This window comes from Pseudorca crassidens, chromosome 18, assembly GCF_039906515.1.
Source record: "Pseudorca crassidens isolate mPseCra1 chromosome 18, mPseCra1.hap1, whole genome shotgun sequence".
Taxonomy (NCBI): Eukaryota; Metazoa; Chordata; class Mammalia; order Artiodactyla; family Delphinidae; genus Pseudorca; species Pseudorca crassidens.
In genome coordinates this window covers 59,952,628-59,976,912 of record NC_090313.1, presented here as the reverse complement: position 1 = coordinate 59,976,912, position 24,285 = coordinate 59,952,628, and the positions used below count along the sequence as shown (strand labels likewise).

General features: G+C 45.6%; 1 pseudogene; it reads left to right on the top strand.

Annotated features, from left to right (window-relative positions):
- The first annotated feature begins 301 nt into the window (after nt 1-301).
- On the top strand, nt 302-22,505 carry LOC137211068 (glutathione peroxidase 1-like; annotated as a pseudogene).
- The last annotated feature ends 1,780 nt before the right edge of the window (nt 22,506-24,285 follow it).

The following is a 24,285-nucleotide window of genomic DNA, read 5'->3' as shown; positions in this document are numbered from 1 at the left end:
AACCGGGGGCAGAGGGAAGGAGAGCATGGAAAGCCCTGCTTGGAGAGAACAGTTCCAGGGCAGCTTATGAACATCCAGACTGCAGAGGCAAGAAGATGGAAATAGAAATAGTAGGTATAAGCTATTTACTCCGAGGATTTGTGGGTTGGGAGAAGGAAATAGATTTAAAAGTGACTGAAAAGACAAATAGAGCAGAGAAACTTGTTTCATGTTTAAGATAAGGAAGATCTGAGAAGATCCGGGAGGAGAAGGACAGGGCTGCAAGGAAGGCAAGATTGAAACAGCCGGAGGAGGAAGCGGGATGAGGGTGGAACAGATGATTGGAGATGTGACATCCAGGAACAGGGACAGAGATGAGAAGGATGGAATCCAGGAGAGGTTAGAGGACTCAGAGGACCCCTCTGAGCCTGGAGTGAAAAAGTCAGGAGGCCTGAGTACGACTAATATGCCGAAGTATGGATTCAGACACCTTAAGGATTGTACGCTGAAGAGTCTAGAATGGAAATATATATGATCCGCTACGAACAGAACTAGAGATTGGAGGTGGGAAGGGAGATTTACGAACAATATTTCCAAATCAGAAACCACAGAGTAGGCACCCCATCATAATCAGAAATATTCAGTCTTTGACTTTCGGCCCTAACTAACCCATAACCCATCACCGACATCGTGATACTTCACACAAGTGATGTTTTTGCTCTTGGATGTACGTATTTGTTTATAATCCTTCTACAGACTGCAAAATCCAACATGTCTTAAAACATATAGCTTGGTGTTTAAGTTAGAAGAATAAACCAGCTCCTAATAGAAGACCAGTTCCTCTGCCAATACCTCTCTGCAGACAGGGCCACGTCACCAAGTTTGTCCACAGCCTGTCATGTCCTCGGCTAGGGAGGCCTCAGGAATCTAGTCCAACTTCCCCATTCTACAGATTGGGAAACTGAAATAAACACATGAGGGTGAAATGCCCAATGCTGTGCACTGGCCAGTGCAGAATGTGGACTCAGGTCTCCATGTCATGGCCATTGTGCTTTCCTTGTCCCCCATAACACCGGAAGTTTCTGACTATGCCACAACCTGCCCTGTTGGGACATCTGCTCCTGTCCTTCCATCATTATGGTTCATTTGCCTTCTGCCTGAGTGTGACCTTATTAAAGGTATATTATCGAGGGTGCTAGCTCACAGGGCTGATGCTGGGCAAGGACTGTGTTGGGATATGGTTGGAGGGACCTGAGATGGTCTAGCTACTTGTCTCTGGAACAGAACAGGCAGTGTGCCCTGGGCCAGCTAAAGGGTGATGGAGGGGTACCCAGGGACCAGGCAAAGCACAGGCCATGAGTTACCTCATATCCACGTCATGCAGTGACCTTTCAGGATTCTTTCTGCCATGATCAGAAAGGCTGGGCTCCTCTGAACTCTACAGCAGTGGCTACAAAATATTTTGGAGTCACAGATCTTTTGAGATTCTTTGACAAGAGATATATATATATATACCCTCTTCCCAGAAAAATGAATATTAAATCCTATAATACTGATTTGTATACAATTTCAAAGGTATTAGAGGCTCTCTGAATCCTCTAGGGCAGGTCAAGCATCATCTAGTCAACTCTGACTCTGAACAAACCTTCTTTATTGAAAAAAATCTCAGGGCTTCCCTGGTGGCGCAGTGGTTAAGAATCTGCCTGCCAACGCAGCGGACAAGGGGTTCAAGCCCTGGTCCGGGAAGATCCCACATGCTGCAGAGCAACTAAGCCCATGCGCCACAACTACTGAGCCTGCGCTCTAGAGCCTGTGAGCCACAACTGCTGAGCCCCCGTTCCCCAACTACTGAAGCCTGCACGCCTAGAGCCCATGCTCCACAGCAGAATAAGCCATCGCAGTGAAAGGCCAGCTCACCGAAGAGTAGCCCCCCCTCGCTGCAACTAGAGAAAGCCTGCGCGCAGCAAGGAAGACCCAACGCAGCCAAAAATTAATTAATTAATTAAAAAAGAAAAAATCTCAAGAGAAGTAATGTGTTCCACGATACAATCTCAAAAAAGATTCTACCTTTTAGGTGCAGCAAGTTTTTCTGGTCCTGAACCCCTGACATTTCCTTTGGGCACAGAGAGAATTGTGCGACCTTGGAACTGTCTTCCAACACGGAAGGAGAGGAGGGGAGAGTCGGGGTGACACTCATGCTGAAGATTCTCCCCTGCTGACCAAGGGCCCCCGTCTTTAACACTTTCAACTCCTGTTCAGGTTTCCCCAGCCACACACTGGTTTGATCCCCACGCAGCCAGTCCTAATTGCCTTCCACAGCCCAGGCTGGATTATCCTCAGGCCCTTTCCAGAGTAGCTGACATCTAGCTAATGATGGGGCACCATATGCCAGCAGCAGGATATGGGCACCCACCTATGGGTTGGGGAACAGACCTGCCCTCATGAACAGTATGGTTTCCCAGTGTGAGGCTCACTCCCTGTTGACACAAGACATCTCTGTGGCATGAGTCTGCAACTAGGACACACACAACTGAGGTTCCTCCCACGCTGGGCTGAGTTGGTGGTAAACGGCATAAATGTGTTTGAGTTCCCTTTAAGTCATCCATCACCTTCCATTTACCTAGAGCTGTTTCCCTCGTAGGCACAGAGATTACCTCACTAAACAGCCCATTACCCCTGCAAGGTTAAAAATCAGGAGGCAAGGGCTTTATTATATTGAGTTCAGTTGATACTACAGTAAACACCCAACACCGTCCCCAAGGGTTTCCAGATTACTCAGATCACACAGTGAATTATGACTGAGAGGAAACACACTTTCCAAGCCTGATGTTAAAAAAACATACTAGGTATCTGCAACGGAAGCAGGTACTTTGTCTTCATGCTTCAGCAGATGGGAAACTGGCGAGCGTGTTGGTTTCCTTGTGTGGTTGGCAGTTCTATGTGTAAACTGGGGCGCGGGAATGGGGGGACTGAAAGGTGACGGTCTCCCAGAGAGTGGATGGTAGGTAGCCTCATGATCGGATAAGGGAGAAGCACACATCTTTCAGGTCCTTGGTACTGACTAGGTTATGCTGTCCTCCATTGGCTGTTTCTAGTTTTATGTGCCTCTTCCTGTAAACAGGACCATTGAGGTCCAGATGGCTGCGTTAAGCAATACCTGTTTCTCTTTCTCATTCTTGAAGGTCCAAGGGATCCTCTAGGCTCAAGGTTTTCTAAAAATAAAGCCAGGCTTTTATTCGCTTACCCCCCCTCTAAAAAACTAATTGGAATGCAAATGAGAGGTGTTAAATGCAGCGTTCTTAATAATGGACTGCTTTCTTGAGCTGTTGAATTCAGTAGGCAAACGAATACGCGGTCAGCAGCCGTTGGCCGACCTTGCCTAACTTCAGCAAGCCCAGGAAAAATCCAGAGGGCCTGCATACATGGAGGGAGGTGCAATGTGTGGCAGTCACACGATCTGGTCCTGTGAGTGAGAACAGCCGCGAAAATCTGCTATTAACTTCAAATTTATTTTTGCAAGTTGTCATTTAAATGCAAATTTGCTCCCACTGACCTTGCCCTTGCTTTTTCCTTCAAGTACGTAAAACAATAAGCTTTTATAAACTGCGTGATTTCATAAAATCAGAGAAGTTTGGGAAAATAATGCCTGCTATAATTATTAGCTACCGAGCTAACCTGAGTTCTTGAAGGCCAAGGTCATTGAAATGCTGTATGTCCCGGAAAGAGAACTGAACTGGAAATGAGGGTGCAGCCCTCTTTCTAGCAAGTCAGCTGTGTGACTGTGGCCAAGTCATTTAATTTCTCTAGAATTCAGTTTCCACATCTGTCAAATGAAGGGATTGGATAGTTTATGCCTAAGATCTTGTTTTCTCTAAAATGTCATTATTCTCAAAACTATGATCAATAATTTCAAGTTTCTCTTCTACCAAAAGTATTTTGACAGTACTTCTTATCCAGAAAAAGACATATTTCTAAAGTGTCCCTTGCCTGCTCAGAATAGGATAAAACTATGAATGGCTAATGAGCCCAAGGCTGGCAGAAGGGGAAACTAGTATCCCGAATAAGCCACAAGACACATAATCATCTGTCACACAGTGAGGTGTGTGAAGTATTGCAGGCAAATTTAATTCTAAGATTCTTCTTGATTAACTACTATTGGAGAGTCCCCTTCCAATACTCCCTTGTTTCTATAGAAACAGGAAGCAGAAAATCTTAATTGTGCAGAAAAAGAGAAACACGGTTTCAGAAGGAAATAAGAGATGATGCAGTGGTAGCATTGGAGAAAGAACTGAGGGAAGGACCATGTCAACATCAATCTCAAAAGGTAGCCAGTGAGTCAGGTGGGTTTAGGGAAAGTCCAGAATTTTCACATGTCTCGATATGCTAATGCACCTAAGTTATGCAAAAGGAACCATAATAATGAAATAACACTGACATTGTTTCTGATTATATTGATACACAAAATACATTCTGTTAAAAGAATTTTTTAAGGGTAAAATCGTGAGTGTCATACTATATAAAATAAACACATGTCAAGGAATTGAACTCATTAATCACTGAACCAGTAAGGTATTTCCAGTAAGCAGTAAGGCTGGTTCCAAGGAGAATTCAAATTAATACCCACGTATAGAGGCAGATAAGGAATGCTGAAGTGAATTTACAAATAGATACAAAAAGCAGTCTATCCACAGGGCAATTGATTGTCAATTTCATTCCACCAGGGCTTCCCTGGTGGCGCAGTGGTTGGAGGTCCGCCTGCCTTTGCAGGGGACACATGTTCGAGCCCTGGTCCGTGAGGATCCCACGTGCCCCAGAGCAACTGGGCCAGCGCACCACGGCTGCTGAGCCTATGCTCAGCGTCAAAGACCCAAAGCAGCCAAAAAAAAAAAAAAAAAAAAAAAAATTGCACTCCACCAGACACAACTGATTTGCAAGTGTGGACAAAAATCATTTTCATTATTTCTAGTTTTCTACAATTTACAGAGTTGTAAAATAGCTCTGAGACAAGGAAAGGGGAAGATACCTCAGAAAGATGCACTGAACAGGACATTCAGCAATTCTTTTTCTTTTTTTCTCCCTTCCAAGTCTTTCACAATCTTTCCTGCCAATTTACAGTGAGGGGGTGTAATGCTATAGAGTATAAGGAACCCAGGACATGGCGACAGGCAGCCCTGGGTTTGAATTCCCTTGTCATCTTGAGCGATACACTTGACTTCTCTGAGTCTCAGTTTCCTTTTCAATAAATGACAATCCCTACCTTTCAGGATTTGTTATGAAGGTTAAATAAGACATAAAGGAATGAACGTCATTCACCAAATAGGTTCTGAGTAAGTAGTAGCCTTTATTTGGCAGTAATAATTACACAGAAAAGTCCATAGCATACCAAAGAGATAATGTGGCTTTATTTTTGAAGAAATACGTCTTTCTGTGATCCAGGTTCAGTTCATAGAGTTAAAAGTGCTTTGTAAATTTATAAAACCGTATATGAAAAATTAGTTCTTTCTCATTACTTGCTGATGGGGGTATAAAATGGTACAGCCACTTTGTAAGACAGTTTGGCAGGTTTGCAAAACTAAACACACTCTTACCATATGATACAGCAGTCGTGCTCCTTAGTATTTAGCCAAATGAATTGAGAAGTTATGTCCACACAAAAACCTGCACAGGAATGTATGTGACAGCTTTGTTCATAATTGCCAAAACTTGGAAACTACTAAGATGTCCTTCGACAGACAAATAAATGGTGGTACACCCAGGCAAAGGAATATCATTCAGTGAGGAAAAGAAATGAGCTATCAAGCCACAGAAAGACATAGAGGAAACTTAAATGCATATTGTTAAGCAAAAGAAGCCAATCTGGAAAGGTTACATACAGTATAACTGAGCTATATGACATTCTGGGAAAGGCGAACTTATGGAGATAGTAAAAAGATCAGTGGTTGCCAGGGGTTGGGGGAAGGAGGGAGGGCTGAATAGGAGGGGCACAGAGGATTTTTACTGCAGTGAAACCATGCTGTGTGCTATTTTAGTGTTGGGTACACATCCTTCTACATTTGTCAAAACTCATAGAATGTACAACACAAAGAGTGAACTCTAATGCAAACTATGGACTTTAGTTAATAATAATGTATCAATATCAGCTCATCAAATATGACAAATGTACTGCACGATTGCAAGATGTTGATAATGGGAGAAACTGAAGGTGGGCCGGTGAGGGGGTACATGGGAACTCTCTACCCTTCACGCAATTTTTCTATCAAACTAAAACTGCTCCCCCGTAAAAAATCTATTAATTTTTTTTTAAATGAGTTATTTCCAAATTGGTTTTCTCCTTGTACTGACTGTGTGCTCTTGGGCAAAATCTTTAAACTCTGTAGTTTTCATTTCCTTATCTGCAAAAGGGATATAAGTATCGGATCTTCCCTTACAGGCTTGTGGTGGGAAGAGGGGCTATAGCACAGGGCCTGGCAGTTCTGATATTCAGCCAGTGTACCTGGTACATCTGTACACATTATTCAGATGTGGATCACTTTCTTACCAGTTAGGAAATAGCTTCCCTGAGCACATGTCCCCGAACACAGACACCTTCCCCCTAGATTCCTCACACTTCTGTTATGGACCAAGGTTCTTGGCCTCCTTAATCAATAGAAATTGATCAGAGGCCAGACAAGAATTTCAGGCAAGGCTTTATTGGGGCCCCTGCAGCAGTGGTGAGCAAGAACAAATAACAATTCCCTTGCTTGCTGGCTCCCCAAGCCGGGGGAGGAGAGCTTGTTCCTTATATGGGGTGAGGGTAGGGGTGTGGCCAGGGGTCGGCTGGAGGGGTGACCACCTACACTGGTAGGTGTTTTGCCCACCGCTTAGGTGGTGTTGTGTGCCGGGGGCATGCACGGTACCCTGCTTTCGCTTCAGGATCTTCAAAAGTGGCAGTTGGGTTTTTTTGGTCTCTTTGACTCTTTTGTCCAGAATTTGCCCCAACTGTGCTTGCATGCAGTTATTTTTAGTCCCATATAGTTTCTTTGAATTTTGTTGCTTGAGGAGAGGTGTGTCCAGGTGCAAGCACTGCAGCACTGCAGCAAAGGGTCCCAGGTCCCAGCCGGTCTCACCTCCTCAGGACCCAGCAACTACAAGATCAGTGTCCTGCATGGCAACAGACGTCAGCTATCCTATTGCAGGGTTAAGACCCATGTCAGTTCCGACTGGTCAGTGCCCTGCCACACTGTTTGTTGACAGCTTTTATATCATTCCTGGTACCTACTGAGTTGTAAGCCCTCAGGACTGTTAGCCGTTGTTATTAGCATAACTATTTCCATTATTTAGATTTTACGCTTTAAGCACAGTCTCGTTTTTATTAAAAACGTCAATAGCCTATGGCTATTAAAAGAATGTGTGTGCCTTAAAGGAATGTTTTTCAACTGTGGAAAAACACTATACACAAGAGCGGAAGCTTCTTACGCCGGCTTGTAGTGTGGGGTCACAATGCACGCTGCAAAGATTTAACTGCAGAGTGATGAAAGCAAGGCATTCAGCTGATGGAATCATGTTTCATAATTTGCTTAATCCTTCCTGTAGCATTCAAGACCTATTGGGCAATCACTGGAGATGAGACTCTTCTATCTCCACTGACATAAGTGAGCAACACCCTCTTTAATTTGGATGCCTGTTCTTAGGTGTTGCCATCACCAAGAAAGAATAAGGAATAAAGTCAGAGCTGTGACTTCCAAGAAACAAAATGAAAAGGGAGAGGTGACCATTTCCGGGGCAATTTGATTATCTGAACTAGATTATCTAAGAGTATAATGGTCTAGACCATGCTTTTCCCCTAAGGACAGCTGGTTTAGTGCATGTGTTTTGGTCTGTCTGACTTCCTGAACTGTCCCTTTCACACCGCCTGTGCTGACTTCGGGAAGGAGGAAGGGAAGGTGACAAAGGACAATACTGTCAGCAGAACAATGGGAGACCTTTACACGACCACCCACCAGCATGGTGGTAGTCGACGTGCCCTCTTCATTCCTAAACATCAGTGAGGGGAGACTCTTTTTGGTTAGACTAGCAGATAATAACCCACCATGTAAGTCAAGCTCATTGAATCAACTCTTGGTCCAAGGAGAGCAGCTCTAGAATGAGGAGGACCCCAGGGTAACTCACCCAGACAGCCCCGTTTACGGCTGGAGTGGTTTGATAAGTGGAATCTTGCCTGCCATTTCAGTAATCACAGTCATCAGAGATTGCAGCCACAGCCTATGTTAAGCTGGTGAGCCCTGAGGGAACCCAGGAAGGAAAGAATACCGGCCATCTAGCAGCCATCAGACTGCCACCACTCCCCACGGTGAGCCCTGAGGAAACTCAGGATGTGAAAATACAGGATACTGGCCCCAGATAGCTGAGGTGCATATCTAAGGAATGATTTCAGTGAGCCCAGACTCTCGCATCTTCCCATAGTAGAAAAGTGCTACATTCCTTGAGATTTCTAGTTTAATTAACAGTAATCTTTTGTTCCTACTACCTGCCCTCTGTTGCAAAGCTCCTGTGTATCCTAACTCCCCGCTTCCCCTCCTCGGAGCAGTTCTCCAAGGGTTAATTGAGATGCTGCCTCCTGGGCTTGAAGTCCTAAAAATTCCCACCAAATAAAACATAACTCTCAACTTTTAGATTGTGAGTAATTTTTTAGTTGACAGTTATTTGGCACATTCTTTTATTTTTTAAAATTTATTTATTTTTGGCTGTGTTGGGTCTCCGTTTCTGTGCGAGGGCTTTCTCTAGTTGCGGCGAGCGGGGGCCACTCTTCATCGCGGTGCGCGGGCCTCTCACTATCGCGGCCTCTCTTGTTGCAGAGCACAGGCTCCAGACGCGCAGGCTCAGTAACTGTGGCTCACGGGCCTAGTTGCTCCGCAGCATGTGGGATCTTCCCAGACCAGGGGTCAAACCCGTGTCCCCTGCATTAGCAGGCAGATTCTCAACCACTGCACCACCAGGGAAGCCCTATTTCTGACATTTTGATTTGAACTGCATTAAAACAGTAATTTAATTGGAGAACAATTAGCATGCTTATAAAAATTTAGTGTTCCTTTCCAGGAACATGTTGTTTCTCATTTACTCAAGTCTTCGTTTATCTCTCAATACATTGTTTTTAGTTTTTTTAATAGAGATCATCAGATTCATAAGTTTGATAGTCATTTACTTTGCAAATATGAACTGCAGTTTTTGTTTAATCATTTAGGTTGCACTTCAAAAGCTGGAGCTAAAGGGGAACTCAAGGGTCTTAGCTTGTGACTAAATACTGCCCTTTATACTGTGTATAATATCTCAAACTGCCTTATATGTTTGATGGGATGTGGAAAAGAATGGAAGAAAAAAAGTGTCCCCACTTTGAGTGCCTTTAGTCTTCTGAGAATGTTTTCTTAGGAACTTGGTAGGTTCCAGCATTGTTTTGTTTGTTTGTTTTGTCGATGGTTGTTCAGCAGTTAGTTGTGATTTTGGTGTTTCTGTAATAAGAGGTGAGCTCACGTCCTTCTACTCTGCCATCTTATCTCCTCTCCGCCTTAGGAACTTGGTATCAAGTTATTACAGTAACCTACTTAGCTCTGCCAGTTCTCCCAGGTCTTTGGTGTATGTTTGGGGTTTGAAAGGAGCTGATCATACCTGTTACCTAGTCTCTCCTCCAGATTCTGAACCAATTCAAAAAAGAAACAAGAAGCCAAACTTCGTTGTAATACATGAGCTCTATTTCAGGTACAGCTGGTGCCTAGAGACCGTGGCTTGTCCAAAGCCTGAACTAGAGCTTCCTATTCTCCCTGACCAACGCGACAGACACAGGCTGCATGGTGGGGAACAGGGTGGGAAACCTCTCTGTTGAGCTGACTGAGGGAGAGGAGGAGGTTGGGAGGAGACCTTGTCTGTTTGCTGGCAGGTAAGAGCCAGCACGGTGAGTCCTGTTCTCACCACTCCTGTGGTCTCTCTGCCATGGTCAGGAGCCGGCAAGAGGGAACGTTTCCTCTCAGCTGCTCTCCAAGAGGACTGAAGGGCTGGGCAAGTTCCTCAGCATCTCTTGCAGCATCCAGGAGTTTGCACTCTATAGCCAAGGTAGAGGGAATGCGCTGGACAAGAATGAAAAGAAATCCCACTCTATTGTGAATTAGGTTTCATTCATTCCTATCTTTCCTTCTGGACTGATTGGTCCCATGGCAGATGGACTGTGGGCTCCATGAGAAGAAGCTTCTAATGGGGAAAAACACTTGGATGAACCATGAATGAAAACTTTGTGTGGAACAGAAATGAAATAAGCCAATTTTTAATGTACCCGAGATCATCAGAAGACCAATTATCTACATTGTAGCCCCTGTATTATAAAAGGCAGCCTCTAAATTTAACACAGAGATATAATGTAAGGCTGCAGAAAAGCCTGGAAGTGAGGCAGTCTTTCCTCAACCTCACTGAAATGTTATATGGCTGTTTCAGCTAAAATGTAATTAAATGATAATCATTGTGATGAAAGCCAGGCATGTAAAATGAATATCAAATGGACACGATTGTGAACTTAAAATAGCATAAGAAAATCCAAACAGTCTTTTATCTTGAAAAATTCTCTCTCCCCCCTCTTTTTTTGGTCCTATTTCAGGAAGAGGAGAGATGCGTGTCCGGGAATAGCTCTTATAACAGAGGGAAAGGTTTTACCCAGCAGATTTAATTTAGTCTCGGGAACAACACAACTGTGACAATAGAGTTCTAAGTTCTTAAAACCCCTGCAAAACCTTGGATGAAATGAATCAACAAATGATTCATTAAACAGCCCCATTTTTTCAAGAGTCTGGAAGAATAAAAATCGTGAAGTTGAATCACTTAGGGACTTTTATAAGTTCACCAAAGCACGACTTAGGCACATTCATAACATTTGACAAATGTAATTTAATAAAGTGTTGTGATGGTTAATTTTATATGTCAACTTGATGGGGCCAAAGGGTGCCTGGACATTTGGTCAGACATTATTCTGGGTGCGTGTCTGAGGGTATTTCTGGTGAGATTAACATCTGAATTGGTGGACTGAGTAAAACAGATTGCCCTCCCTGACATGTGTGGGCTCCATCCAATCAGTTGAAGGCCTGAAGAAGACAAAAAGCCCTACCTTCCTGTGAGTAAGAGAGAATTCTTCCTGCCAGACAACTTTGAGCTGGGACCTTGATTTTGTTTTCGTTTTTGTTTTTGCGGTACGCGGGCCTCTCACTGCTGTGGCCTCTCCCGTTGCGGAGCACAGGCTCCAGACGCGCAGGCTCAGTGGCCATGGCTCACGGGCCCAGCTGCTCCGCGGCATGTGGGATCTTCCCGGACCGGGGCACGAACCCGTGTCCCCGGCATCAGCAGGCAGACTCTCAACCACTGCGCCACCAGGGAAGCCTGACGGCTTGGTTTTAAGCCTGGCCTTACACTGTGGATCAAATGACGACACCAGAATCAATTTTCCTGATCTCTCCATTTCTCAATTCTGCTTTCTTTGAGTGGACTCCATTCTCATACAGACTTTACTGGTCACAAGATGGCTCTTCTAGATTCTCCTCTGAGGTAGAGGTGAGGCGGGAAGTGAGATGCCTGTCATCTGAAGCAAAAGCTTCAAAGGTTTCATTTCATCTCAGTAGTTCTGGTTGGATCACATGCACATCCCTGTATATGGCCAAGAAAATATGATACTGTCAGAAGAATCATGGCCCTGAGCATCTTGCACCTACCTGCTGGGTGTGCATGGCCTGTCCTTCTCCCAAGCAGCTCTGTACCTGGTCACATAGGCAACCAGGTAGGTGAAGGTGCTAGAGTTTGACCACAGCTTTCAGGGTGGGAGCTGGGAAGGGAAGACTGACCCGTTGCTGGTCATAGTGTTCTCTGCTTGCCCACAGTCTACAGGTCCCTCAGCTCTGAATTCCTCTGCTGTAACGCCACCCACTACGTATGCAGGTGTCATCTGGCCCTTATCGTCACCCTGGGGATTGGAGCTTGGGGAACAGTGCCAATTGCTGACACTCTGGCTGCTTCTTTTGCTCTAATACCGTGTGTGTGTGTGTCTGTGTGTGTGAGTTTGTCAAGGAGTCTTATGTTCTCTCCCAGCATCCATAAAATGGTAGCAGACTAACTTGCTTTCTTGCAAGTAGGGTAAAATCTCAGGGACTTCACGTGTCTTGACGGATATACAGACTGATGTCAACCTTCAATCTGCTCTGGTGCATCTGCCCCTGGAACATGTTGACATAGGAGGTGGGGAGTCCTACCAGAGGAAGACTGAGTGCAGATACCAGAAGAAGGACAAATGGATTGTGGGTAGGGAAAAAAATTGGGAATTGTGCCAACTTGGCCACGTGTGCCCTACCTCCATGCTCCCACCTCTGCTTAAGATGCTGTATTTCTTTTTTTTTTTTTTAATAAATTTATTTATTTATTTATTTGCCTGTGTTAGGTCTTCGTTGCAGTGTGTGGGCTTTCTCTAGTTGCAGTGAGCAGGGGTTACTCTTTGTTGCGGTGCACAGGCTTCTCATTGTGGTGGCTTCTCTCGTTGTGGAGCACAGGCTGTAGATGCATGGGCTTCAGTAGTTGTGGCACACAGGCTCAGTAGTTGTGGCTCGCAGACTCTAGAGTGAGGGCTCAATAGTTGTGGCTTGCGGGCTCTAGAGCGCAGGCTCAGTAGTTGTGGTGCACGGGCTTAGGTGCTCCGCGGCATGTGGGATCTTCCCGGACCAGGGCTCGAACCTGTGTCCCCTGCACTGGCAGGCGGATTCTTAACCACTGCGCCACCAGGGATGCCCCCAAATAGTTTTTATTTGAACTCCCTTTCTAGTTCTTTTTCATACGTATTCATGTTGTTTATAAAATTATAGTAGAAAAATATAACATTAATCATCTTCATTTAACCTGTACCACCGTCATTTCCCCATAGTTTTTTGTTGTTTCCATTTTAATTATTGAGAAAAATTTAATGTCAAAATATGAGTAGTCGCACAACCTTATTTACCATTCCCTTCTAAATGAGTACTTCCATTATTTTCTGTTTCTCCCTGAAATAACACAAGTAAATAACATTTGTATATCTAGGCTTTCTACACTTTGTTTCACTTGATCCTCCTAGCAACTCAGTGAAGATGGCTTTGTTACCTATTTCCTTTTCACAGATGAGGAAAGAGAAACTCTGAGAGATGAAGTAACCCATTCTCGAATACAGAACCTGTTTCACTGGGTGGTGACTTGGGCCCAGTGCTTCCAGGCCTCTAGATACCATTTGCTTTGCAGACGTTGATGCCGGCAGATTTTTACTTTTAGAACTTACCTGCCCAATAACTTCTACCGGTGACACAAGTATCCATGTCAATAAGCAGAGGTCTCTGGCTTTATGAAAGGACCTCACAACTCCCTACATTTGAAGACTCTGAGAAGGCTTTTAGGCCCCTAAGTTTCCCATCCATCAGGCCTGTAATGGCTCTATTAGAAAGGCATTTCTCTGAGTTTGGGTGACCTTTTGGTCTTTAAGAGGTCCTTATTAAAATCTCCAAAACAGTGAGAGAGATGATTTCCTAAACAAGGCTTTGCTAACCCTGTAAGAGATTGTTTTTCAGCCCTGATGTCAGCGGACTATCGCAGACATCTGTTGTTTTCTTTGCTCAGCATCCCACCCCCATTCTCACTTAATGGAATTCCTCCCAACGACATGGTTATTATGGGAACAGTCGTGTTAGGACAATGTGATCATTGGTGGTGATCGTTCTAGTGTCAGAATTGAGTTAATCGAATCTTCCTTGAGACTTTGGGATTGAGATGCAGAGAAAAAGAGCTCTCTCTCTCTCTCCCCCCTTCCTCTCTCTCTCTCTCTCTCTCTCTGTCTCCCTTTCTCTCTCCCTCCCTCCCTCTCTCTTTGTGTCTATTTCTCTCTCTCTCTCTCATTAAAAGTTAACTTCACAGTCATACAGAAAGCAAAAGCAGAAACTCTCTGCCCGGAGGATTGTGAAGACAAAAATTGAGTCCTGTCCTAATGAAATCAATTTTGAGCAGTTTGAATTCCGTGGAGGTGTTAAATAAATGTTAGTAATCACTCACACGTCATCACAACTTGTGCATATTCAGTTCATCTTTTATTCAATAAACACCAATTGAGAACCTATTGCGCCAGGCCCTGGAGACACAGAGATGAGATCAGCCCCTTCCTCAAGAAGCTCCCGGGCTGATGCGAGAGCTGGACAGGCAAACGAATTGTTTCGAAACACGTGACCAGGGCTTCCCTGGTGGCGCAGTGGTTGAGAGTCCGCCTGCTGATGCAGGGGACCACGGGTTCGTGCCCCGGTCCGGGAGGATCCCACATGCCGCGGAGCGGCTGGGCCCGTGAGCCATGGCCGCTGGGCCTGCGCGTCCGGAGCCTGTGCTCCGCAACGGGAGAGGCCACAACAGTGAGAGGCCCGCGTACCGCAAAACAAAACAAACAAAAAAAAAACATGTGACCAGCACACTAAGGACGATAAAGGTGTTAGGTACTGTAACCAAGGAAGGTATGATGGGAGAAGAGGGGTCCAGCATGGGGTCAGGGGGACTTTGGGGAGGCGTTAACCTTTGAGTGATCCTTGCTGGATGAGTGGGGATTTTCCCATGGAAGATGTTGGGCACGGAGACATTGAGTTTGGGCATGTACGATGCTCCGTGTGGGGAGAGCAGAGTGTGCAAATGAAGGCAGGAGAAAAAAGTATGGTGTTTGGGGAACGACTTGCGGTCTGTGGGGTTGAACCTTAGGATGTGGTAGGAACAGGAGGACAGGAGGCCTAAAGTCAGGGAAGGACCATCCTGTGCTGGGCTTCACTCTGGGCTGGTGGATTCCATTCCGTGTTCGAGGACTATCACTTTGAAAGCAGAGGAGTAAGGGGTTAAGCACATGGGCTCTGGAGGCAACCAGGCTGGGGTTCAGAGTCCCTGCTCTGATGCCCAGTAGCTGTGTGACCTTGAACAAATTGATGACCCTCTCCAAGCTGCAGTTTCCTCATTTGCAAATTGGTGCTCTTCATGGAATATAACAGAAAGGCTTCTTGGGAGAATTAAATGAGTCCTGTCTTGAAAGCACTTAGCACAGAGTCTGACACCTGTAGTGATAGCTTAATACAAAGTAGATACTATTAGTAATTTGAGTAGCAGTAGGTTAATGGGTCCAAAAGAGATTAAAGACATTTAAGGTGTATCTAAGGATCTCAAGGAGGAGAAAGCTACCACTGCTTCTGGAGAGTAAGCTTAGAAATCTTGTTCACTGGACCACTTCCACTCCTCATTGCAAATTTCCTGGAAAGTGTGTTTCCAGGTAGCCATGTAAGAGGAAAACAATTAGGAAAAACAGTGAAATAATTTTCACTGAATAGTTTATGTAAAGTACAGGATATAAAACCAAAGGTGTTTGAAAGTTGCTAAGAGAGCAAATCTTTTTTTTTTAACATGTTTATTGGGAGAGCAAATCTTAAAAGTTCTCATCACAAGAAAAAAAAGTCTTGTAACTCTCCGTGGGGACAGATGGTCACTAGACCATCGTCTTTTTTATTTTTTATTTTTTTGCGTTACGCGGGCCTCTCACTGTTGTGGCCTCTCCCGTTGTGGAGCACAGGCTCCAGACGCACAGGCTCAGCGTCCATGGCTCACGGGTCCAGCCGCTCCGCGGCATTTGGGATCTTCCCGGACCGGGGCACGAACGCGTGTCCCCTGCATCGGCAGGCGGACCCTCAACCACTGCGCCACCAGGGAAGCCCCTGGTGATCATTTTATAATATGTATAAATATCAAATTGTACACCTGAAACTAATATCATGTAATAAGTCAATGATGCCAAAATAAAAAAATAAATTAAATGAGCTCAAAGACAGAGTAAGGAATGTTTAATGTGTCTTGCTTACATGGGTTTGGGCTTCATCACACTAGGGAAACCCAAGATTTGCTTTTTTCTCAACAGAAGAACACACTGGCCTTTGATGCAGATGCATTTAGCTGATTAAATAGTTTGTAACATGTGCAGGACTTTTCTCTCTGTCAGATTGGCGAGCAACAAGAAAAGAAGACTTATGCATTGGAAAATAGTGGGGGGGGGGGGCTTTTGTTGAGAGATACTTTTTGGAAGCTGAAATATTAAAATCTAGTCACTTCTAAGCAAACATACAGTCTGTGAGATGACAAAACATTCAAGCATATGTTGATTAATTAGATGACAATGGAATATTTGGCCAATGAATCAAAGTTTTGTTCTACATGATGCCAAACATCTGGATATTTAAAAGCAGCTGTTTGGCATCCTGTGGAACAACTAGAAGCATCATTGTACTGCTGTGGCTCTAGATTGTTTCTGTCTGATCTGCCCCACTGTCCCTAACATACAGTCCCACAAACACGGTTGATAAAGCAGGGCAGTTACTAGTTTGGGTCGAGGTCACGTAGCAAAGTGGATGGAGACAGAATTTTTCATTGGGATGCCGATCTAAGGAGCAGATGTGAGGCAGATTTATTAGAAAGACTGAACCTCCTAATTGCAACCGTTCAGAAAGCCACGGTGCACCAGTACAAGACAGGAAGTGATATGGAACCCGGGACAAAAGTGATACCTCCTTGTTTCACCTTTTGCTGTCAATAGCATGGAGTAGTGAAAAGAGCATAGGACCAAAATCTAAAGGAACTGGGCTCTGCTCCTGGCTCTACCACCCTCTTACACATATGACCACATGCCCACTCTCTGAAACTCAACTTTCTTTTTTTTTTCTTAAGTCTTTATTGAATTTGTTACTATATTACTTCTGTTTTACGTTTTGGTTTTTTGGCCACGAGACACATGGGATCTTAGCTCCCACACCCCCTGCATTGGAAGGTGAAATATTAACCCGTGGACCACCAGGGAAGTCCCCTCTTTATTTTTTAATTGGAGTATAGTTGATTTACAATGTTGTGTTAGTTTCACATGTACAACAAAGTGAATCAGTTATACGTATACATACATCTACTCTTTTCTTGGATTTCCTTCCCATATAGGTCATTTCAGAGTATTGAGAACAGTTCCCTGTGTTATATAGTAGGTCCTTATTAGTTATCTATTTTATCGATAGTAGTGTGTATATGTCATTCCCAATCTTCCAGTTTATCCCTCCCCCCGCTGCCCTGGTAACCAAAGTTTGTGTTCTACATCTGTGACTCTATATCTGTTTTGTAAATAAGTTCATTTGTACCAATTTTTTTAGATTCCACATAAAAGCGATATCATATTTGTCTTTCTGTGTCTGACTTACTTCACTCAGTATGACAATCTCTAGGTCCATCCATGTTGCTGCGAATGACATTATTTCATTCCTTTTTTTTTTTTTTTTTTTGCGGTACGCGGTCCTCTCACTGTTGTGGCATCTCCCGTTGTGGAGCACAGGCTCCAGACGCGCAGGCTCAGCGGCCATGGCTCACGGGCCCAGCCGCTCCGCGGCATGTGGGATCCTCCCGGAGCGGAGCACGAACCCGTGTCTCCTGCATCGGCAGGCGGACTCTCAACCAATGCGCCGCCAGGGAAGCCCTATTTCATTCCTTTTTATGGCTGTGAAACTCAACTTTCTAACAGGTAAACTAGAGATAGTGATAACTATCTCAAAGAGCTGTTGAAAGGCTCAAGTGAAACTGCTGACATGCTCCGTAAACAGTAAAGTGGTACAAAATGGAAATCATCAGGAACAGTTTTTTTTCATTCCCACTTTTGATATCATGTAAAACTTACAGTGATTAGCTAAAATGATGGTTAAGAATATTTCAGAGAGTTCCTGGTGGGGACGGGGTGTCCGAAAAGGTACTTGGAGACCCTAACGGAGAAGAGCTTGGGGTTTGGAGAAAAACAGACCTGGGTTTGAGCTCCTGCTTCAGTGTGGTTTAGCTGTGTGTCCTTGGGCAAGTTACTTCTCTGCTCTGGTTTCCTGACTTGGGAAGTGGGGCTTATGATAGTAGCTGCCTCAGGGAGCTGTGGGGACTAAAGGAGATAACGCCGCCAGAGCTCCCTACCTGGCTCAAAGCACACGCACAGGAGCTGCTAGCACCAGGAAGTGTCCCATCACTGAATGGGCTCAGGGAGAGGCTGAACCCCAGTCTCTCCAAGGCATCGATGGTGTGTGAAGAGGTTGGGCAAAACGACTTCTAAATTTCCTTCAATTTCAAAACTTCCCTGAGTTTCTGACATCAAAATACTGAATTGGAGGAAAGCAACAAGAAATGAATTTGATCCTTGGAAAAGATCATTTCACTTACGTGCAGAATGAGAGATTATATATGAATAAACATCGAGCACGACTCTCCAAAGCTCTTTACTGGCACTGAACCCAGCCCATTACTTAGCAAAGCCCAACACAAACAACTCACCAGCTTGTTCACACTGTCCTGTGCTTTGAAGTGTCAGAATTTCAACTTCTCCCGCTCTTGTTGGGTTGGCCCCAGTACAAGATAAGGGACCAGAGGATCTTGTTGGCAAGTGAAAGAGTGAAAACAGTAACAGCAGTTATCAGGGTAACTGTGCCATTCAACCTAACTTAGGTTGTAATTACTGGCTGCACAGATAAAGTTCTTCTTCGGGGCGGAGCTATCAATGTTTCTTGCTTTGCAAACAAAACACTATTCTTCCCGTTAAACTCATCTTTTAGGAGAGAGAAAGGACAGCCCAGCTTTGGACACTGAGCCCTTGTTGAAAAATCTGTGCTGTGGAGAGAAAAATTCTCCTTAGCAAATGTATATTTCTCTTTGTCAGAAGTAAAGTGAATTGTGAGGACCTCAATAAACATAAGCTACATTTAAATATTTTTTTCATATTTTCTTAACTGCTTTCACTCCTTTGTTTTCAGTGCCCACTATGTACTCAGAACATTGCTAAGCCTTCTGCACGTTGTGGTGGGGATTCTCCACCTGCTGCTCCAGATCCACTTTTCCACCCTGCTCTGGGCACCCCCAGGAAGCCGAACTTGCATGAAGGCATCCCCCCAGGCTCCACTGACTTCTGGTGTGTAGCTGAGTTTGATCACCGGGAGGCAACAGCAAGAGTCAGAAACATGAGAGGAGAGAGAGATTAGGTTATCTGTTTCCAGACTCCCATCTCACATCTGCTCCCTGAGTTTCAGCTACTGAAAATCCAGGACCTGCACTGAGTTGTTGGCAGTCTTGGGAGGTCTAACCATCCCTTCTGATTTCTTTTAACCCTGCTTACACCTTTGTAAGTAATCCATTAAATAAGTGGCCCTTTAGAGCGTGCCATCTGTTTTTGTTTGTTTCTTTTTTGCTCAGATTCTGACTGACATACATGCTTATTTCCAAAGAACTGTAACCAGAAAAGACATAGCTACTTTGAGGCCAAGGGTGTAAAGAGCCAGTGTGGGTCCTACATTCATCAGGAAGCAAAGACCTCCAAGATGTCAGAGATGTTATTTGGAAGCATCCCAGATCCTTGATCACCCTTGGAGGAAAGCCACCTGCCCCCCTCAGACTGTGACATGAGCAAGAAGTAAAATTTTATCAGGTTAAACCATTGAAATACTGGGGTTCATTTGTTACTGCAGCAGAACCTATCGTATCCTGACTAATCCTCTTATCTAATTTAACCCTTATGACCACCCTGTAAAGTAGATACTAACATTAATCCTCATCTTATAGCAAAGTGCTTAAGGAACTTGCAGTAACACCAGAAGCAGCAGAACTGGTGTTTCAGCCAGATCTTTCTGACCCCAAAGCCTAGTACAGTTTTCCCCTAAACTGTACTCTTTTATGTGGGATAGGGAGACTATCTTTTCTCCATGTGTAGGAAGATGTACTCTCTATCAGTGAACCTTGCAAATGGCATGAGCCCAGCACAGGCCTGCTGGCCACACAGACAGTACATCCAGCAAATATTGAGGGACCTCTCCTGAAGCTGAGAGGTGAGTAGAGATCTCCTTAATACTCTAGCTCACCTTCCCTGGAAAAGAAGGATATAGGATTTTTTCCCCCTTGCTCTAGGCCTTTAAATTATTCGTATGGAAGTATCACGGTTTTCCATCCTTCTCTGGAACGAAAACTGTAGCTCTTTCTTTGTTGCCCTTATTGAGTATATTTCTTCAGAGAGACTAGGGACCCATTTATAGCTACTTATTTTAAAAATATGATTCTTAATGTGCATAATGCCACTGAATTGTACACTTAAAAATGGTTAAAATGGTGAATTTTATGTTACATATGTTTCACCACAATAGAAAAAATTGTTTTAAAATACGATTCTTCAAATTTTGATTGAAAAAGGTACAGGACTGCATCCTTGCCATGGATGATTTGCTTTTGAAAATGCATGTTCAGTGCCTTTCCAGGGTTTCATTATCAGCTGGAGGAAACAGGCTTTGTCACTTGCAGGAAGAAATCATTGACTCTAGGTCAGATCAGTTCCTTGCATTCAACAATAATGACTGTTTTTTCTGTTACCGAAGGAAATTCAGCCACACAGTGACTTCTGAAATTTTGTGCATAGGAAGGAAAAGCCAAAGGAGGGCTTGGTGGCCCAAGCCGGAAATGTGACCTATTGAGCTTTGCTGAGGCAATGAGGTCAGAGAATCCTTTTTCCCTTTAAGCTGGATGTGCGCAGCCTCAGCAGTTTGCATTCTAAGGCTTTGTAGACGATGAACTCGAAGGCTGACGTTCTGATCCAAATGTCCTATGTGTTTCCCATGATCAGTTTGCCTTGGCTTCTTCCGCTGAGTTTTCAATGCATCTGGAGTAGGTCTTAGTGTGTGGAAACCATTCTCTCCTACTTATGTTTTCTTAGACATGAAGGTGCTCCTTGGAAAAGAAGGCAGGAATTTACTTGGAAAAGCCAGCCCTTTTATTTAGAATAGTGTCTGAACCAATACACACTTGCCCAGGGTCCTTAAAAAGACTTGACTTGTCGGGTGAGGTGGGAGTTTGCGGTCCGATTCTCTGTGTGGTGTCCGAAGCCAAAAGAGGCAGAGAAGGGGACTAGCCTGAGGTGTCCACCGCCTGTTGTTTGCTTCCTGTTAGACCTGACCTTGACTCTTGGTCAGAGTGTCCAACAGACCATGTCAAGAGTGGCCTTATCTCCACTCTGTCCTTAGGGATGACATGTTTTTGAATGGTCACGCATTTCTACAAAGAGGACGAGAACTCCAATCCAGTCTGAAGCTTTTATTTTAAGGGCTGATGAGCTGCAGAAATTTTCCCCTAACCAGCCCATATCCATTTCCTGCCCTTTTCTGTCCTGCTCTGGTCCTGACGTGCTCTGAAACTACTTAACTTGGAGGCTTGCAGAGCCTGGAGTCACTTTTAATGCTTCAATAGTGACAGGGTTATGGTTTGTGGCAATGACATTTTACTCTGAAAGAGATTATCTAAGCTTTTGTCACCCAGTGGCCTCAGCATCACCGGGAAGTTGTTAGGAAGCTCAGGCTGCACCCTAACCTCCTCAATTAGAGTCTGCATTTCAACACGATTCCAGACCATTGGGGTTTTTAATAAGCACTCTTGTAACCCATCGATGACTGAGATCACTGGATACTATTCCATGTGCAGAGCCTAGCTGCAAAAGGATGTTAGGACCGAGGGGCTCTCGAGCCCGCGGCTCTCCCCTTTCCGACACACCCTGGCCACGTGCGCAGCTCAGCGCTCCGTGTCCCCTCTTCTGCGCGCCCGCTGGCCGGTGAGGAAGCCGTGAGCCTGGGCTCCCTGCGGGCCAAGGGGCCGCTCACTGAGAACGTGGCGTCGCTCAGAGGCAAGACGGTCCCGGACCACACCCAGATGAATGAGCTGCAGCGACGGCACCTCGGGGGCCCCGGGCCTGGTCGCGCTCGGCTTCCCGAGCAAGCAGTTTGGGCAAAAGGTGCGCAGGGCGGAGCGGGGGTGAGAGCGCGACCCGGGTCAGGAGCGCCGGCGGGCCCCGCGGCCGCGCGCCCCCTGGGCGTGGAGAGGCGGGCCTCTGGCTCGCTTCCCGCCGGCGCTCGTTCCAGGCCAGGGTTCAAGTCCACCCAGGGGTTTCGCAAGAAAGGCAACAGTCCAGTGACTCATGGGCAAACTCCATGTATGCGGTCAGATGGCTTCCCCTCCCGTCACGGTCCCAGGTGCCAGCTGCTCTTCTCTCCCGCACGAAAATGCCAAGAATGAGGAGATGCTGAAGGGCCTCAGGTACGTCCAACCAGACGGCGGGCTTGAGCTGGATCTCAGGTTCCCGGCCAAGGGCGAGGGGAACGGCGCGCAGGCGCACCGGCTCTTCGCCTCTGCGAGGCGGTATGCACGCACAGTGAGGACGCCCCTGCCCTCGTGACCGACCACAAGCTCCTCACCTGGTCTCCGGTGTGCCGCAGCGACGTCGCCTGGAACTTCCAGAAGCTCCTGGTGGGCCCGGACTGTGTGCCGTGCACACGTACAGCCGCCGCTTTCTGACCCTCGACCTCGAGGCTGCCATTGAAGCCCTGCTGCCCCAGGGGCCCCGCTGTGCCCCGGGCGCCCCTCCTACCCCTGCTGCTTGGCAGTCACAGCGCTGCTCTCTGGGGATTTGATCCGTGAAGGTGTTTCCCCTAAACCTGCGTGGAGGAACGCCTGATGTCCAGGAAAATCCCCCGAGATGGGCGCTGGTCCATCCCAGCCTCCTCTTTCCCAGACCACAGCTCCTCACTAATAAAGTGCTGAGTGTCAGGGGAAAAAAAAAAAAAATACAGGACAGAGGGTCAACTATGAAGTATTTCAGTGATAGGCTGGTGAAAGCAGAGGAAAATTGGGTTATCTCCCCTTTGATCACGACTTCCTCTCAGGCATCTCATGAAATCCTGTTCGGTTTTCCCTCTTCAGCCCAACTCTAAAGAATCTGGTAGTCATTCACCCTATAAGAAATGGATGGGAAGATACTTTTTCATTCTATCAAAGCCAAACATTCATGAAGTGTCTCTTATGCACCAAAAAGTGCTTTTCAGGAAGAAACGGTGAACTAGAGTGGAAAAAGAGAAGGCTGGTGGGAGAAACTGAGAAATAATTAGGAGATAAATTAGCCAGAGTTTAGTTACTGGTGATGTGGTTCTGGGGTGGGAGGCTGGGTTTGAAGGAGAGCGTGGAGATGAGTTTTCTCAATTTTTAGCCCGTGTGGCTGGGATCGAGGTGGTGCCAATACCGAGACAGAGGTGACAGCCAGAGAAGCAGCACGTTTAGTGAAGAAGATGAGTTTAGCATTGCCCAGACTGAGCCAGACATCTCATGGGCATTTGGATATATGTGTCTGGAGGAAATTGAATTTCAAAAAAGAACTGGGTTTCCCTGGTGGCTCAGTGGTTGAGCGTCTGCCTGCCGATGCAGGGGACACGGGTTCGTGCCCTGGCCTGGGAAGATCCCACATGCCGCGGAGCGGCTGGGCCGGTGAGCCATGGCTGGTGAGCCATGGCCGCTGCGCCTGCGCGTCCGGAGCCTGTGCTCCACAACCGGAGAGGCCACAACAGTGAGAGGCCCGCGTACCGCAAAAAAAAAAAAAAAGAACTAACCAGGAAACATATGATTGACCTGGAGCTACAGAGTGGGGATAAGTGGCTTATTCCTCTAAATTTGAGAATAAAATAAAGGACAACGCCCTCCTGACAACCTGTACGCTTGAGTGGTGGTCAGGTCCACTCTGCACTGTTTTTTCTCCTGGGAACAGGGCCGGGCACTCGGCTTCTTCCCATTTCGCTAGAGCACATCCTCCCTCCACAGCCGCTCTCGAGGCTCCTCACCCCACGCCAGGATGAGGAGTCGGATGTGGCTGCCCCGGACCCATTCTTTGTAGTTCCTGGACGTGGCACGTAAGCCTTCGGTTTGGGGTTTTTCACACCAATCCCCCTAGGAAACAAGAGGAGGAGAAATATCTGAGCAAGAACAAAATTGGTCTCCTGTGTAGTATTTCTACCAGGAGTAAATAGATTTCCGGAGCCATTCAGCTTGGTACTTTTCCTGGACATCAAAGGTGCCCCTCGGGAATTAAATGGGAAAGGAAACTTATGTTGACTGACTTGACTGAGAGTAAAAACAAAGGGAGTTCTAATAATGAAAATGATGGAATGCATTTTCTTCCCGGATTAATAGGTTGCTCTCTGGGTTTTATTGTTTCTTTTTTCTCTTTCTTTTAGCTTTGTTTTGTTTTCTCCTTTATTCTTATTTGCCCTTCTCTTGGGACCAAATCTTGACTCTTGTACAAAATCTCATGCATGCAGATCGCTGTCTGTGAGGTCCTCGTTGTTCCAGAGAATGATATCAGAGCCTCCAACTATAGGTATTAACACAAGGCTACGGAACTCAGATAAATGAATTTCAAATGCT